At 39.6% G+C, this 19,065-nt stretch overlaps 1 protein-coding gene across 1 annotated transcript in view; it reads left to right on the top strand.

Moving 5' to 3' along the window:
• Nucleotides 1-19,065, top strand: part of NELL2 (neural EGFL like 2) — a 155,167-nt gene that overhangs the window by 83,897 nt on the left and 52,205 nt on the right. The gene's annotated exons all lie outside the window — the stretch shown is intronic.

Raw genomic sequence — 19,065 nt, 5'->3', positions numbered from 1 at the left:
ATTGCAAGATATTGTAGGGTTATGGAATGAATGCTGGACATTTAAAGCAGCCTTCCTTATCAGAGCCAGGCTGACTGTATGTGTTCCTAGCAGGAATGTGTTTTTTCCTACTAGACAGATAAAGCGAATATGATTCAAAGATGTGGCACATTCAGTGAAGAAAAATGTATGTGAACAAAATAATACCACTAATTTCTGTGCACAGGGGAATGCATTAGCTCTTTCCATAAGAGGATATATTTATTCAGTAAAACTTGCTTGGAGTTCATATTATCAGTGAAGCTGATTATAAATGAATGAGAGTATTCAGAACGTGGAGATAGCACTGTGAAGTTAATTTCTAAATTTATTGAATTTTGTTCATTATGTCTTGGCATTTTTGAGCATCAATGGTATGTCTTGCTACAGAAACAGCTTCTTCATAAGCCGGCGCAATTTGCTTGCCCAAACATGCACAGCACTTGGGGAGATGGATTTGAAACCACATTATGTGTGATTTTTGTGCCTACTGTGTTACCTGTACTTGACATTCACCACATATACACTGGTGAGCACTATTTTCCTGCAGTCCAGTTCTTGAAGGAGCAAGTTATTGGCTGCTTGCAGCATGTTCTTTCTGAAGCAACCAGTATCTTTCTGGTCACTTTACTCTCAGCTGAGTAAAGCAGTTGTTTCACTACCTATTGAGTGCGAATGTTGGGATTATTTTGGGACTGACTTTATCTAAATCACTGTGATACTTTTTCTGCTTTGCTTCCCTTAACTAGCTGTTCTGATTGAACTCTGGAAATGATAAACCATGGCAAGCAACTTCACGAGGGCATTTGGTGCCTATAAATAAAGGTATTTCGTGCTACTCTGCACATTGCATTCCTTGGAGTTGCTGGAAGGTACTGTTGTGAAATTCAGTGTAGTTCAGGATATCTGGACTGTCAAACTGGTGTAAAACTTGTTGGAAATCCATTACAGATATCACATTGCAAACTGAGTTTGGCTTCACATTTGTAAATAATAGTTTCCTGTGAAATCAGCCTGATGGGTGGCAAAACAAATGATTTCTTTTCCAGCTTTCCCTTCATCAAGGTGGGAAAAGTTAATGCAAAAGGCAGCAAAATAGTTTCATAAGATTTCAATCTTAAGACTTAACTAGGCTAGATGAGCTGTAAATTATGCAGTCACTCTCTGTGTCTGAGCAAGACCACTCGCTGTCATTTGGGACATGGAGCTTTTCTGGAGTTAAATTACAGTGAATTTTGGACACTGAGGGGCATGGAGTGCCTATTGGTTGGTAGCATTTCCACGAACGGCAACCTCACATCAGTGTATATGTCACAAAATAACTGCTTTTTTTTTTTTTTCTGGTTCTTGACTAGTGTAAGGACCTCTGGTGGAGGCACTGGTCAGTTATTGAAGTGTGAGTAGACTTATGAGACGCTTGTATGATATTTCCATTTAACAACTAGTGAGTGAAAGGTCAATTATGTTTTAAAGATTGAAGGAAACACAGTATACGTTTAAAGTTGTGCTTTGATTAGTAAATGGCATTTTGTGCTTGTTTTAATTTGTCTGAGCGACACTGAGAGCATTTACCTTATCGCACTTGTATTAAAGCAGGTGGCAAGTGTATATATCTGTATAGAAGACTGCCATAGGTTTTTTACTCCTCAGCATATGCTTTGCTCTTTGCTGGTTTTGCCATCTATTAAGGCTCCTGATCTTGGAAAATTTCATGTGCATCCATTTGCCCAGATATAAATCAAAAAGGTAAAGTGAACAGCAGTAGGGAGGGTATGTCAGTGCGGCTCTTAACAGGGAGTCTATGGAAGTTCTGAACTACTAGATTGCTTAGCATCCTCTCTGTTTAAGAAACTTGCTCTGTTCTGAGAATCAGGGAAAAGTTCTGTGCAGTAGAAACACTGACCATGTTTACAGAACATTGCTGAAAAATGTGTATGTTAATAAATCAGTGCAAAATAAGAATGGAGTTGTTGGAGCAAGTCTAGAGGAGGGCCGTGAGGATGATAAGGGTGCTGGAACACCTCCCATACAAGGACAGGCTAAATAAATTGGGTCTACTCAGCATGGAGAAGAGAAGGCTGCATGGAGATCTCCAGTATCCTAAGGCAACCTAAAAAGATGCCACAGAGGGATTCTTCGTGGTTTAAACCCAGCCAGACAGCTCATTCACTCACCCCCCCCCCTTCTTTCCCTCCCCCTACTCCCGGAGGGACTGAGAGGAGAATCAAAAAGAATGCAACTCCCACGGGTTGAGATAAGAACAGTTTAGTAACTAAGGTATAACACAAATCACTACTGCTACCACCAATAATAACAATGATAAAGGAAATAACAAGGGAACAGAATACAACACCTCACCACCAGCCAACCGATAACTCGCCCCCCCCAGCCCAACCAAGCACCGACCGATACCTCCTCCAACCCTGCAGTCTACCAGAATTTCTGGGGCACTCCCAGTTACATCTGGGGCATGACGTGGTATGGAATACCTCTCCTCTTTTGCTAGCTTGGGTCAGGTGTCCTGTCTCTGCTTTCTCTCGGCTTCCCCTCCTCCCTGGCAGAGCATGAGGCTCACAAAGTCCTTGGCCAAACCAAAACATCAGTGTTATCAGCTCTGCTCCCAGGCCGAAAGTCAAAACACAGCACTGCACTGCACCAGCTACCAAGGAGGAGAAAAATGACTGCTACTGCTGAACCCAGGACAAGGGGCTGTGGTTATAAGACAAGGGGTAATGGGTTCAAACTTAAACAGGGGAAGTTCAAGTTAGAGATGAGGAAAAAATTCTTTACTGTGAGGGTGGTGAGGCAATGGAACGGGTTGTCCAAGGAAGTTGTGAATGGTCCATTTGTGACAATGTTCAAGGCCAGGTTGGACACAGCCTTGGGTGACATCATCTAATGTGAGGTGTCCCCGCCAATGGCAGGGTGGTTGGAACTAGGTGATCTTAAGGTCCTTTCCAGCCCAAACCATTCCATGATTCTAAGAAAATAACAGTGGGAGGGAGAATGATGCTAATGACAGTACTTTCCTGTCCTGTAGTCAGACCAAGAGGTTTAATCTAGGCTGTTATACTTGGGTATAGCTGACTTTTTATATGCATGATTTTTATCTTACAGCATGCTGTGGTATTTTAAAGCAAGTTTTTTACAAGAAAAAAACATTATACTTCCCTTTATTGTCTTTTTTTTTTTTGCTTGTTTGTTTATTTCTAATTGAAGTGGAGCCTTAATGACTTTCAGCTAAACAAATGATACCTAGGACTTGAGAGAGAAAAGTATTTTCCAAACACAGAATCAAGGCCAGTGAAGTGTGTTTAGGGATCTCAGCCTGTCTCAGGCAACTTTGCATTTGCTCTATCAGTTTAATCTGCCTTTTATGATTTTAGAAAGCAGCAAATAGAAATCTTTGCACTTTGAGAATCAAGATACCTCTTGTGCATGCCCACCATGCCTCACTGTTCATTGCGAGTTCACAGCGTATTCACTACAGCTGGGAATTATTTTGGTTAAGCTCAATTTTCTTGCTATCACGGTACTAGTTCTTGAAGTTAAGGGCATAAACCAAGCCTTTTTGTCTAGCAGAAAAGCAAGACAGTAAGGAGAAAAGCAGTCATGATAGACCAAAGAGACAGAGCTCTGCAAATTAAGGAGATATTTTTGAAAGGGTTTGTGAAGAATACTGTGTTTAAGTTGGCATATCTGTGAAAGTAAGGCTGTGCACTGTCCGTAACAGAATTTTCTGGGCTTTTCATACTCTTTTTTTTTTTTGTCCTAATAATTGGATTTATTGTAGAAGCTGCACAGAATAGTTGATGTATTCCATAGTTCATAGAAAAAACTGGTGTTTACATCTGGCAAAAATGAAAAGTGGGAAGGATGTCTGTAAAAGAAATGGTATTTAAAAACCAATTCAAATACTGATATGCAAAATATGTTTACATTTATACCATTGGACAGATTCTGTTTTATGTAATTTGTTCAAAAAGTGGGTATTGTAGGACATCACTGTTGCATTGCTCTTTTCTGTTTTCCTCAAGGTAGCTGGAAGCATCGGCTTTGATAGCATCAGTTTTCAGCTTCTGCGGAAGGGTTGTGTAAAGATGCCTCTGGCCAACTACTCATGAGAACCATGCTGCAGAAGCCTCACAGGGACATCTCTTGTGTGCAGAGGCAATCCTGAGTATTTTAGGGGCACTTTGCCACAGCAAGCATGCCACAAAAACAACCGAAGGCTCCTGAATTTCCGTTGTTGCGGTTATATAGTATGCAATTCTGTTCAAGTCTCTCAGTACTCATGTACAGGAGGTCCAATGCACTTTGGTTTTTGCCAGTGTTTGGAACTAAATTTAGCTATTCAACCCTTTTTTTGTCTTCTGCAGAATTTAAAGTTCTTGGGAAACCTCTGTTTGCCTCATTGACAGTTCTGGGTTTAACTTGCTGGCAGAAATACCAATGAATCTGAAGAAGAGGAAGATTTTTAATCCAGTTCAGGAGTAACAAGAATAAGGCAAATAAGCACCAACTGACCCCGTGTGTTACTAAATGTTAAATTTTTAAAGTGTATTTCAGGTCACACTGTTCTTTGCTATGCTGTGTAATCAAGTCCAGTTATGGAACCATAGCTGTGCATAAAATAGCTGACTTACTTACTGTAAGCTAGACCAGCAGCTCTGGAAGCGCATCCTTGGGAATGTTAGTAAGCAGCAAAAAAATGTTCTGGGGCTTGGCAGTAATATGTCATTGTTTGCACAGGATAGCTGAAGCACAAGAAGGAGATGTTGAAAAATTATACCTGAACCTTGATTAGGCAGGTTATGATGTGAGTGATATCCACACAGTTTGCTGGCAGACTAATGTAAAACGTCTTATTGTTCCATTCTATGCACACATATATAATTTATCAGTCATTGATCAAAATAGAAAAGAGACATAAAATCAGTGACATTGAAGAGTTTTTCTCTTGTATGAGACATTTCAAAAGAAATCTGTGCTATCTATCTGTGTCAGAGTCCTGGGCACAAAAGACTGATTTAGACAGCATGTAGTTGCTTCCAAAGCAGCTCCAGTCTGTTTCTTCTTGGCATGTTTATTGCAAGGTTTACAATAGATCTGAATGATGTTTTTATTTTCACAACAAAGGATGTAATGAAGACATCAATTTCAGATTTTGTTATTTGTATTCATCTTGGAAGCAAGATTCACAGGGTTAGATTGAGTTAGTCACAACCATATTTACACAGAATTCTGTTCGTGACTGATTTTTATGTTCAGAAATCAATCATAGGTATGAGAAGGGTAGATGAGTCCTAATCTGCACCCATATGCCAGATGGGTGCACAAACTGCAAATTAAAGGCATAAAAAATATGCCCTGGGCTACCATGCTTTCCCTGCATTGGTATCATCTCATTCCCTTTCCACTTTGCTTCACAGAACCTGAAATGTAATGGTGTTTAGCTGAAGAAAGGGGGGCAGAAAAAGGCACGAGTCTCTGCTGGGGTAGTTTTCTATGTGTAGCAGTTTGCTACACCATCACTATTAGGTACAATTAAATCTAAATGTCTTAGTATGTTTCTGGTATAGTAACACTTATGTGCTTCCTCTGCCTGGGGTTACAAAAATGCATGGGCTGTTTTCCTGGCTGGAAAAAAGAGTTTTCCTTCTAGACTCAAGGATGTAGCCAGTGTTACGTCCAGTCTTTCAGGCTGCTGTGTAATCCACAGCTGGTAGCAGAGCTCTGAACAGCACAATACATACCCTTTCCTGCACCATTTTATTATGTTTTTTTTTTTAATGGAAAAGGGAGAAGTTAGAAGATGAGAGATGAGAACACTTTTTCCTCACACTTGCTCTAACAGTGAGGAATTCTGATTACCACAGTGGATGGTTAATCACATTTAGGCTGAGTAAATCACATTTAGGCTGTTTTAAGTTTCCTGCCTCGGGACCACTCACCCGTCTAAGTAACCCATCATAAACGGAACAGAAGAAAGACCCTGTGAGATTTAGTGCATCCTCCGTAGATCATATTAAGATGCATGCTGTGGGCTGGAGAAGCCATGGATTTTCTGAGCCCCAGATGATTTTTAAAGCTGTTTCTATGCAAGCTCATGGGACACTTTCTTTTCTTTTTTTTTTCTTTTGTTTTGTTTTGGCTTTCCAGTCAGTGTAAAAGTGATGGAAGTGTGGGTGATGTGCTCAGCCTCTCCTGTGGGTGGGAGTCACAAGGTGATGTGGGGAAGCTAGCGCAGCTCATGTTAACCACCCAGAGAATTCCTCCCCAGGGGCTCTTATATGTTTCACATTTAATGGGACTGGAGAGGGAGGTGTTGGGCTCTCCATAAGTATCCTAGGATGGTGTCTTCAGTTGACTCTCCCTGTGCGTGTGGTCTAGGTAGGATGGTAAATGACTGAATGTAAAATGGACATATGAAGTATGGACTGTGTTAGTATATAAACCAGATTCTTTGAGTTAATATTTGTACATTTTGTCATCTATGGAGCTTAGTAAATTATCTATTCTGTATTTCTTTTTTTAATTATTTTTCTCTCATCTTTTATTTTGAGAAGGAGGAGTGATCTACAGCTATGTACCCTGACAGCACTGAGGTTTTACAATTGCACTGTACTTTGGCAGCAAATACATGTGAATTCTTAACTGATTAATTATTAAAAGCATATCAGGCATGTTGCAAATCGTGGCCCACTTCTTCCAAGCATGGCCCAGCCACGTGAGCAGACATGTCCTTTCCCATGGCAGTGCTGAGACCACCCCCACGTGTGGAGCTAGGTGCTCACATACATATTTTAATTGCATCAGACTTTGTAACTTTTTTTCATAATCATTTTGCTGAATCTATTCCAGACAGTGTTGTCCTTTCTTTTTATTTTCACTTAAGCCAACTCATGCTGTTTTTTTTTTTTTGCTACTGTTTGCTTTTAGAAAGAAATAGCTTAGAAGCCAAAGGAAATGGCAAAATAGGTGGAGAATCTAAGTCTGTGAGGCTGTTATTGTGTGCTACAACCTGGTACCATCATGTTTGTGCTACTAGGTTTGTTTTCTGACTTCTAAAGAAAATTGAGGAGAGTTTTTCTATAGCATTCTATGATTGTGGTGGGAATATTTGCAGGGTTTGTTCTTCAGAGTCTAAAAAGGTGGGGGGATGAAGTACTCCTTTAGAAGTAAAACGACTGAGTGGAACGGATGAATGGCTTTGGTCTTTATTTTTTTGACTTTGCCATGTGGAAGGCCTACTCAAGGCAACAAAAGATATGCTGAATTCACTGGGCTTTAAGTAGGTGTTTCTAGCTGGACCTTGCTAGGCCTCCCTCTTCCTCTGCCCCAGCCCATCTAAGCCTTTACGAGTATCAGAGATTTTTTCTAACATTTTTCTAAAAATGGTGTCAATGCATTCAGCAACATTTAATTTCTTCTCTTTCTGAAGTCTACAGTCTCACTGTAAACTGAAGTCTGATAATTACTTCCACATCAATTACCAGGAAGCATGGTGGTAGCAAGTTGAGTGACACCTGAAATGTTAATTCTTTTGAATGCTGGCAGCTCTGAATATTTTTCAAATCAAATTAAACCACAAATCTGTTGCAAACTGGAAGGAATTCCGAGATCAACATTAAAATAATTAAGAGTCTGGGGAGATTGACTTGACATATGGGAAAGGTTTAAGGAGAAAACTCCACATTAGCTGCATAATGATGATGAATGTGCAAAAGGCAGGAATTATGATTACAATAATGTTAATTAATAATGACTTGGCAGTTTCAATTGTAAAGGGGAAAATGCAGGGGAAAGGTCTGCACTGCTGCAGATCAGTGGCCAGTACTTTCTGCCATTAGCTTTTCACGTCTAACCCATATTTTTTGCTCTTTAATGACACTGTTGGATGACAAACAAATTGACCTCGACATAATGCATAGAAAACAGTCACATTTATCCCATTCAACACTCATATACCAGGTAGTCTCTCACCTATCCTTGGCTTTTTGAAATATGCAGCCTTAAATGTTTTCTCAATTTGATTTTCTAACAGGCCACATCATTGTGATTTACTTTAAATTTGCTTTGCCCACAGCAATCAAACTTTTGTCCTCTTCTGGTTGGTTTCATCATTGTAGATAGTTGTGGCTTATAAATAAACTATATATTTGCTTGGATTTTAGCTAATGCTACTGCAACGTCCCCACTTAAGAAAAATACCTGTTGGTTTGGTGTTCAGATAAGCATTGATACATGGTAGGATTTTTGAGTATGTGTTTGTGTATGAAGAAGGATTTTAAAGAAACATCTCTGGAACGCTTCTATCCCCATGCTGGCACTGGGTCAGGAGGTGATGGGCTAATGATGTTCTCCAGAGAGTGGGAGACTTTTATTTTAGAACTTTCTCCACTCCTTTGGAACATGAAGTGTTAAAAGTATGGTAATACTCTTCAGTAGAATTTGAGGTTACCTTTATGGGCTTCTTTCTCTTCTCTCCCCATCTTTGAAAGTCTCAGTATTAGTTGTGTACATCTGATAAAAAGATCTGCTTTATATGTGTCAGTGCTCAGTTTTCACTATCCTATCAGCCAGGAAATAAACTCATATCCATTTGGGTTTCATTTGTTTTGTTTTTGTATGGTGACAGACAAACAGCGACAGTTGGGTCTTGCCTCCTTTTCCTTCATTAATGCTTTGTTTACAACTTAGTTCTTCTGAGGATGCTTTTGAGGAAACAGAGGCAGTGTCTTTGCAATGCTAATGCAGCCCATCTTTATCCCTAAAGTGCAGATGCCCCCACTATGAGAACCATCAGTCTGGTAGCTGGATGGACTTGAAATACCAGTAACTGGGATCTGTTGAAATAATGCAACTCATATACTCTTTATGGTTCATATCCCCAGGTTATCAGAGGGGTTGCTGCTGCCCAGTTGTTACTCTCTGCTTCTTGCAAGATACAGCTATTTTTTTTTTTTTTTTTTTTGGGGGGGAGGGGGGATATACTCCCTGTCACACATGGTTTTTTATTAACATAGTACTCTGCCACACTTTGGATGAATGATTCCTCTTGGCATCTAGAAACTCAGGTTCATAAAAGTTCATTTGCCTGTGGGCTTCTGTGCAGATTTTACTGGTTTGTTTTTGACTTCTAAATCTGCCAGTTGTTTGGGACATCAACAGTCTGAGAAGTCTCTTTTTCCTGTACTGTGTGGCAGAAATGACAGTTAGTGGCAGGGATGCTTGAGAAAAAGTTTTGTTGAATTGCTTGTGAGGATGCTGAAGGCAGAATCCACCTTTAATCCCTAGGACACAGGAGAGGTAAAATTCCAGATTTGCAGTACATTCAGATATTCAGGAGAAGTTAATTGATGGGTTCTGACGTGGGGGAGGAAATGGGTTTGCATCACTGTACATTGGTAGGATTCCAGCTAGCTTTGAAGTGTGGATATTTTACAATGTCACGTATTACTAGTTATTTTTGATCCAGCTGTACATTTCAGTTCCCACAAGTGCATTCTGAGAACTGAAAGGGAATGGCTCTCCTTATTTAAAATGAAGAATAAAATCTAGTTTACATGCAAGGAATGTGGTTTGTGTTGTAGCACCTGCACCAGCCTCTTCTAAGAGTGGTATAGTTGCCTTGGATTCCATGGAGGAAAAGCTACTGTAAGACTGATGTAATTCAGAGTTAAATGAAGTCATCCAGCTTCTGTGTTTAAAGCTGCACATTTGTCCTCAGTTAATTAACAGTATAAAATTGTCCTGCTTTTTCAGACACACAAGAGCATCCACAAGTCGTCCTGAGGGTAATAAGAGCTGATAGCGCTCATTTACGTTGGTAAATGAGGCCACTTTAGTAAGTGACTAAATATGGCACAAGGTGCAACTTTATTCGGCACTGCTGTATACCCTTTTCCCTTCACTGCTGCAAAGAAGGTAAAAAGAAAGTCTGTGACCTCAGATTAGTCATATGCTTATAGTATACTAGCTTTGTTACTTGAAAATACAGCAATGGGAGACATGATGACAATAAAAAAAGCTAATTTCTTCCTCTTTATTTCCCTTGACTTATTTTGATGAATTTAGCAACATTTCAAGTTTTCCTCAAACTCTTCAGCTGGTACAACAGCTGAGTTCATTGACTATGCTTAAATAAAGCCAGAATAATTGTACAGTATAGTGCAAGGGACAGAGCTATAAACAAGCGTACTGACAGGGGCTTGTTTTAACATTGCTGGAGTGACATACTTGAGTAAGGAAATGTTTTAGTCAGCAAACCATCAGAGAAAACATACAGTTCTGGATTTATAATGGTGTGGGGAAGATGAACCATCTGTCTTTTCCATTCCTGATTTTGGTGACCCCTTCCCCAATTACATTAGAAGTAATATGCATGAACATGCATTATCACACAGTGTAATCCAAACTCCACTGGGGCAATGGTGTCCAGCTATATTGTCAGGGTTGGTGTTAGTCATAAACACCCCAGAAGCCAGCTTGAATGCACAGAGCATTTTTAATTTAAAACCTTTTTGATTTTGATTTCCATTACTTGGCCCAGTTTCCATTCTGCTTTATAGTATGTCAGCCTACATGAAGCTCTCAATCCTCTTTCAGGATAAATTCTCTCCAATATCCACTTTCTAGCTGTAAGATAATTCACAAAGCTAATAAAGGAATGATCATTCAGACTGAGCTTGTTGCTATGCAACTGCATGACTAAGATAACAACACAAGTCATTTTTTATATATCTGCTATATCTTACACAACGGAACTCATTTATGCTTTATTTGGATTGAATCAGGTTATCGTTGCAACTTAGTTTGGAGGCTGTTTCAGCTTGGAATGAGACCTTATTTTTTTTTTTTTTCCTAGAGGATACTTTTTCGGTTCTATTTCCTCCTTGGTTACAGACCCAGATCATAACAACTGTTCATCTGGCTATGCAATTATAGCAGGATTGATTTCTGAGCTGATCAAAATCTAACACATTTTAAAGGGTCCTTGGTAGAATATGATTTGACTTGTTAAAAAGCAAATGTATTCCTTTGACAAAATCTTCAGTATTGGATGCCTAATTATTTTACAGAAATATTTCTTTTACTCAATATATATGTATTTGGTGTATGTGTGTGTATATCTATATGTCTATCAATGCATTATAGAGCTGTATTACCTATTTGCCTTCATAATAGAGGATGATGAAAGGTATATCAAAACCAAGGCTTTAACTATTTTGTGTTTCTGCAGTTTCTGTATACTGTTTAAAATCTGTCCTTCTGTAAAAGTTGACATCAGAATTGATTATTTTGTTTTACAAGGAATGTGTTTTGCATTGTTAGCGTGATGAGGAGTTTTTCAATATATAAAAGTGTGCAGGTATCAATGAGAATATACTCAGTTTGAAACAGTAACTCAGAAAAGAATGAGAGCTTTCTTTTATAGGAATTCTGAAATGACAATATTTTCAAACATTAACATTGCTTAATATTTATCTTGCAGTATTATGACAGTGTACCTCCCATTTCTCAGTGTTCTGAACCCTTCTGCAGCTTCCAAGCACCCTGTGTCCCTTGACAGCTTCTACAATGCAGTTATGTGCTGTGTCAGTACAATATGATTAGAAATTAGAGATGTACGTAGGGTTATAGCAAAAATTAGCAGAGTATATTGTAAGAATAGACAATCTATCAGACCATACAGCACTGAATGAATTATTCATTTCTATAGCTAATTACATTGACTCATCAAGTTAGAATTTTACTTATGGTGACACAGGAGGTGGAATTCAGTTTGAACTTAAGACACCCTAATGTAGATGTCTTCATGTAAGCTCACACTAATAAACAGAGGTCAAGGATTCAGCTGGACCCAACTCAGCTGTCCATTTACAGGTTCTAGGCAGCAGTCATCATAGGATTAGCAGATCCAACACAGGTAAGCTTTTTGAGTTTTGCTGGGTGCAAGTGGAGTAAGTTACCTCTTTTCATGGATCTGAGCACCTTATGTGTGGGCAACTCGATCTGATGTTAGGTATCTAATTTACACTTACTGAGCTCTGTAGGTTACACTGACCGAAATAGGAACTTAGATGTCTATAGCCAGATCTGGTTGCCTAGTTATAAACCTTAGTAATGCCTTTTTAGATACTGTGGTGTGTCCTACTTGCTCTCCAATTGCTTTTACATTCTTCCCATAGAGCCTTTGCTGATGTCTTGAATATCCATGAGGTGCCAGGCTAGATGTGACTTCTTAGCTTGGTGCATGTTTATGCAGTGGAATCCTGCCTAGTAACACACATGTAGACACTGCATTTAGATATCTAAATCTGGAGCTGAATTACACTCAGAGTTACTAGCAACCAAACAGATGCAGTTTTTCTTTGTAAGAGTTTAAGTACAAGAGACTGAATATTACGTGGGGTATTGTCTGGTTAAAACTTCATCTGTTCATCCCAATGCTGGACGGTAGTTGTTGACTGTGGGAATGGTACTGAGAAGATGGTTGGTATTAATTAACTGCAACATGACAACCTTTCACAAGTGGACCTTCCCTGGCCCATTTTTCTGTGGATAATCTATGAAAGATAGGTTGAAAAGATCAGGAAACACAGTAGGTAACCTTGAGGACAGTTTCTTTGAAGCTGTAAGGATCTTTCTGGCTGATCTTTCATTGAGCAAGCCAGAAATGAAGAAAGTTGGATATGTCTCATCCATCATGTCTGAGCCAGCTGGTGATTGCCTCATGCGAGGAGAGTATAGCCTGTTCTCAGAGGGGCTCCAGTCAAGGTCAGTGAGAGACTGGAGCGACTGTGTGAAGCAAGTTTTTAAAAAGGAACAGTGGGGTTATTTAAGGTTATGTGGTCGTGCTGTAGTGAAGTCAGCAGTTTTCTACACATTCACAGCCTTCCAGTATCTGAAGGGGGGCTATGGGGTTTTTGGGGAGGGGCTATTTGTTAGGCACTGTAGTGATAGGACAAGGGGTAACAGGTTAAATCTTAAATGGGGGGAAGTTTAGACTGGATAGAAGGAGGAAGTTTTTTACTGTTAGGGTGGTGAGGCACTGGAATGGGTTGCCCAGGGAGGTTGTGAATGCTTCATCCCTGGCAGTGTTCAAGGCCAGGTTGGACAGAGCCTTGGGTGAGATGGTTTAGTGTGAGGTGTCCCTGGCCATGGCAGGGGGGTTGGAACTAGATGATCTTAAGGTGCTTTCCAACCCTAACTATTCTATGATTCTATAAAATCAAGGTGACTATAGCCACGTTATAAATTAGACAGGCTTTAAGGGTAGATACAGTTGATAGTATACGGTTATAATGTCTGTTTTTTTGCATTCTACTGTTGAAAAAAAAAAATCCAAACTTAACATAACATGGGTGTAAGAAAAGGCAGAGGGTAAAAGAGAGAACTGTCCTCATTTGTAAGAGGAGACAAAGCATTTTTTAATTTTGCCCAGTACTTCAAAGCCTCCTCTTTTAATATTCTAACTGCAAGATTTTTCTTTGAATGAATATGAAAGTTTCCTGTTTGGACAGATCCTGACAAATCCCTGAATTATTTAATTTCAGACAATCTGTGAGCATGGAAACTTTTAATTCTTTATCATTTGATTCTCACTGCATGCCACATGGCATGTCCAGTAGTCATTGACTCCTGAAACAACTTAGAAGTGTCATTTGTTTTTCATGAAATGTTTATAAGAGATTAAGCTGCTTTATGCTAAATGGCAAACTGTTTCTTTAACTCATGTTTTATGCTGTCAATCATTATAATTTAGTATTTGTCATCTTCTTTGACAAGTCCTTCCTAGGTTTGTCTCTGCAATAAATCTTTATCAGCAGGACTCCCTTTTGTCAGTCTTTTGGACTGATGACTCTTACAAAACCAGATGTACGTTGCTGTGTCAGAGTGCTTCTTCAAATAAGAAATTCATTTCTACAGCCAGGATAATTCAGAAGTAGCTTTATGAGTTGCAACCCTTTCTTCTGGCTGTGTGCCTGAGTAGTGGCCTTACTTCTGGTTTGAGTAGTGGACTTGATTGTGGTGTAAACCCCTTGACCATACCATGAGTTGAATCCTTGGTAGTCCTTCTCTGCACATAGAATTATGCTGAAATCTACCCTGAAATGTGTTGATGTGCAAAGTAAACATATGGGCTTATCCACTTCACTGTCTCATCTGGTGCCTGTGTTCCTATGCGTAATCCCAAAGAAAGGCTTATCTTTTCGGTTCCACATATAACTTATGATTCACAGTGAAATGTGCTGATGATTCTGAAGCCAGTCTGTGGCTGGTCCTGCACAAATGCATAACGTGGAAGCTAAATTCATGCTTTTTCTGCCCTTCTAATTTTGTCTAAAACTAGTTTTGGTTCCTGAATTTGCTCTGTCTGTGCTTGCCTCCTCATCTAACTAAATAAAGACAGAGTAATTGGCAGGACCTCTCTACAGCACTCAGAAAGAGTGGGCCAACAAGGAGGAACAAATAGCACCTACTGAAAAAATATATTGGAACCCATCCATAGGGCTTTGTTCTGCTGATGCCCCAAGCAACACTGGCCAAATCATCATCTTTAATTTGGAAAGTCACATTGATACAAAGGGAAGCACTGCTGTCTACAGTGCGCTCCTGTGTAACATAATCCTAAAGTTCTTGGGTGAAATTTCCATTTCGTGAGTGTAGTTGCAGGTTGTGAGGCAGTGTTTCTGAAAGTACTGTTTCTGTAAAGGATACTTGATATTTTTCCTGAGGGCATTTTCAATATACAGAAATGTTCTGTCTTGCTTTTTTTTTTTTCTTTTTTAAGGAAACACCAGTGGTTTTGAGGCATCTTCAAGACTGAACTAGAAAACTGAAAGCAGAAATTATTTCAAAAGTGTAATCAATTTACTCTCCTGAAATCAGTTCCCTTTACAATTTTTGTAGTCAGATGTGCAATAATTGAGGCCCTCCCCATCAAATAACAAAAAACTTTGATATTCTTGATATTTCTCTTGAGATCCAGGAGCTCTGTTAACAAGTTTAGCAGTAAAATAGGAGGCTGCTCTACCTAAATGGTTTGTAGGAGTTTTTGTAGGAGTATTTTTTCTTCCTGAAAAGCTTCCAAATCATCTTAAAAAGACTGTATCTGTTTCCTACTGTCATTATATGCTGCAGTCTTTTCACATCATCTTAGTATATTCTTAGGAAAAATGGTTCAAAGAATTGTATCTACTTTATATTTTAAAAGTAAAAAGTATGCTGGTCAACACTTGCAGTCAACTGGATTGATTGGCTTGTAACTCGCGCCGCTCCAAATGAAAAATCACTGTTGTCTTTTGTAGGTGTTCTTTAAAATTGTCACAAGAATGCAATGAGAATAAAGTATCTTAATGTTTTATCACTTATTTTTTTACCTCATGTTTTTCTTTGGGAGTGAGCATACTGTGAAATGTCAATGTACTTATTTATTTGCAATTTATTCCTTCATTTTACTTACCTGTTTAAATATGTTTGCCTTCCAATATATTAATAAGAGAACTGTGCATTTAATTTACATGGGGAACAGAATTTCATTGTGAATACTTATTTTCTAATGCAAAATCATATTAGAGTGGTAGACTGTTTAATCATGCAGTGAAAAATGAAGTTATACTATCCCAAATATCTGTCTGTGCAGATACTGAAACTAATTTGTAAATACTTCCTAAGTTAATGTCCAAGTCACATAGAAATGGAGATTTAGACTGGACTGACAAAGATAAGCAGCTCTGAGTCACACAGACCAATCACTAGGGAAAATATATTGTCAGCAACAGTAATTACAGCAGGTAATTGTGTCATTTACCCTGTTACAGACAGTAAACGCGATGAGTTTAGAACATACCAGCTGTCACACAGTGTTAACTTTCATGTTCAGGGTTTGGAAACCTGTAGTTGAATCTTTTAATGATGGTGCAATTAAAAAAAAGAAGATAAAGGTTTCACAAAGTTCAAAGCAGGCAAAAATGGCCAGTTATTTTTAACATAAGAGGATTGATTTCTGGAAAGGTGGGGGTCCATCAAGAGTAACCTGTTTTCATATTTTCCTGTGTTTTTAATAAGTTCAGAGTGTGCATATGCTTGGTAGGAAGAATTTATTACCTTGTTCCTAGCTCTTCAGAAGTGAAAATGGATGTAGAATTCAACTTAACTTCTGTCTGCATCATTTTAATGTTTGGGAAGTAAATAGACACTGTGGTTGGTGGTAGCCTGAATGGATATTCCAATCTGATTGAATACCCGGTGTTTACTCACTTAGTACACCTTCCATGGAGTGGGCTTCATCTTAGTTTGAAGTCTTCCAAACTTTTTCACAGCATCTCAGTTTAAATCCTGAATTTTTTGAAGAGGAGACATGTAAAGAAGCTCTATTTTGGTGCTTGATGATTCATGTCCCAAAAAGTTGTCAGATTTGGGAACACTGCTTTAAATGTTCCTTATAGGGGTAGTCAGTACTTAGGGGACCAGTACTGTTTAATATCTTCATCAGTGACATAGACAGTGGGATTGAGTGTGTCATCAACAAGTTTGCAGATGACACAAAGCTGAGTGGTGCAGCTGACATGCCCAAGGGACAGGATGCCATCCAGAGGGACTTGGACAGGCTCAAGGGGTGGGCCCATGCAAACCACATGAGGTGCAACGGGGCAAAGGGCAGTGTGCTGCAGTTGGGTCAGGACAACCCATGGTATCAATACAGGCTGGGGGATGGACAGATTGAGAGTTTACCTGAGGAGAAGGAACTGGGGGAACTGATGGATGAAGGATTGGACATGAACAGGCAATGTGCACTTGCAGCCCAGAAAGCCAACTGTACCTTGGGCTACGTGCAAAGCAGCGAGGCCAGCAGGTCCAGGGAGGTGATTCTGCCCCTCTGCTCTGGTGAGACCCCACCTGGAGAACTGTGTTCAGCTCTGGAGTCCTCAGTAAAGAAAAGATGTGGACTTGTTGGAGGGGGTCTAGAGGAGGCCCCAAAATTGATCAGATGGATGGAGCACCTCTCCTGTGAGGAAAGGCTGAGAGAGTTGGGGTTATTCAGTCTGGAGAAGAGAAGGCTCTGGGAAAACCTTATTGTGGCCTTTCAGTTCTTAAAAGGGACCTATGAGAAAGATGGGGGGAGGCTTTGTAGCATGGCCTGTTGTGATACAATGAGGAGTGATGGTTTTAAACTGAGAGGGGGATTCAGGCTGGATGAGAGGAAGAAATCCTGGCACAGGTTACCCAGAGATGGTGCATGCACCATTGCTGGAGATACTTAAGAACAGGATGTATGTGGTTCTAGACAACCTGATCTAGGTGATGTCCCTACTCATTGCAGGGGGGTTGGACTAGATGACCTTTGGGGGTCCCTTCCAACCGAAACTATTCTGTGATTCTATGATTCTATAAAGGAAGTAGGATTACAAATTTGGAATCATCCTTGGATGTCAGTATCATTAGGAATATGGAATATCTGGTTAGATTTTACTTTTTTTCTTAACTGTGTGGTTTGATTCTGTTTTTCATATGAATGTATTTCAATTTTCTTATATTTTCATATTTTCTCATATTTCTTCTCCATTTTCTATTTTTCATATGAGTATGTTTCTTCTCTTCTCAAATATTCATATTTTGAATATTTGAGACCTGAACAATAATGAAGACTTAACGTCATCCATGGTTCTGCTTATTAGAGCAATTCATAGTGTTTTTAAACAGGACAGCTAATTTGATGGAAGAATTTTTTAGATTTTTAAAGTTTACTAAAATGTGCTTTTGCAAATATTAATTTGTTACTATAAAATTGCACATTTGTATCCATATATGTAAGTACAGAAATAGTTATTTGTAAGCTTGGTTTATATTAGCGGTTGAACTGTGGCAGCAGAAGCATGGTGTGGGCTAGAAAATCTACCCATGAAACAAGTTAGCCAGCCAATGCTGAGTTTCTTACCACACAGGTGATGAAAGGAAGATAAAAGCTAGTTTCATTGCATCTCCACTACTATGCTGTGCTGGCTTTTGTTAGAAGCAGCACAGATAGCTCTGCAGGTTGTCTCCTGGCATCAAGGGCTATATCTAAACTGCAGAAGCCGGGAGGGCTTCCTGGCTTCCAAGGATGCATATGTATGTTAGCTTTTCCCTGACACTATCCTATGATGAGAACTGGCTGTACCATTCTCTCCAGGTGTGTTTGTTTCCAGGAAAGGTGGCTTAGGTGCAGTGTTTGTGAAGTGTACATTTGTGCTGTTTTGGTGTGCCTTCATAAACTGTCAGGGAGGATGTGCCTTAGGGAAAATGGGGAGCATCACTAGAGATGGTATCAAGGCTGACCTAAGGGCAAAACATCAGTATTCTTCTGCTTTACCATCTCCGAAGTATACCTTCTTCCCAGTTTTCAAGTAAAGAACCCTCTTCAAAATCAGGTGAGCAACAATTAAGGAAGGCCTCCTCTCCCTATAGAGCTAAAGCACTACAGTTGTCTTATCAAAAATAGTACTGTCCTAGTTGATATCCAGTGAGTCATCTGAGTGCCTGTGTCACAGTACCGCGAGGGAAATAAGAGGAACCATCTCATGCATTAGGAAATCTCCCTGCTGCATAAGAGCTCAGAAACCCCATTTGTTGCCCAGTACTTATGGTTAAGTAAATTGCTCCAGATTTCTGCGGACAAGAGCAGGATCAAAGCAACAGCAGCATTGCATCCACCACTGTGGTGCCTCTAATTTTCTTCACCTGACAAGCACTGTCCTAGATAATGGTGCTGTATGTTGTAACTGTGATTATCCCAGGAGCCCCTGGAATGAGTTGGCAAACCCTGGTCATGATGCTATCCCAAAGAAAATAGAAGAAGGGCACCATCTGTGTCTAGAGGGCTTTGAGTATGCCTGTATTTTATCAAACCAACTTTGGCTAGTACGTGATTAATGAGACATCTTTCTCCTGTCCCGCTGTATATTCACCCTTCTGTTACCTCTTGTGCTGAAAACGGTTCAGAGGTGCTTTTGTGGAGCCCTCTGGTTATGTAGATGGTCTGTAAGTTACTAGTGAAAT

Source organism: Pezoporus occidentalis, unplaced genomic scaffold (assembly GCF_034315485.1).
Source record: "Pezoporus occidentalis ecotype Australia unplaced genomic scaffold, CSIRO_AGI_Poc_V1 ctg100, whole genome shotgun sequence".
NCBI classification, from domain to species: Eukaryota; Metazoa; Chordata; class Aves; order Psittaciformes; family Psittacidae; genus Pezoporus; species Pezoporus occidentalis.
This window is presented reverse-complemented; position numbering and strand designations above follow the sequence as displayed.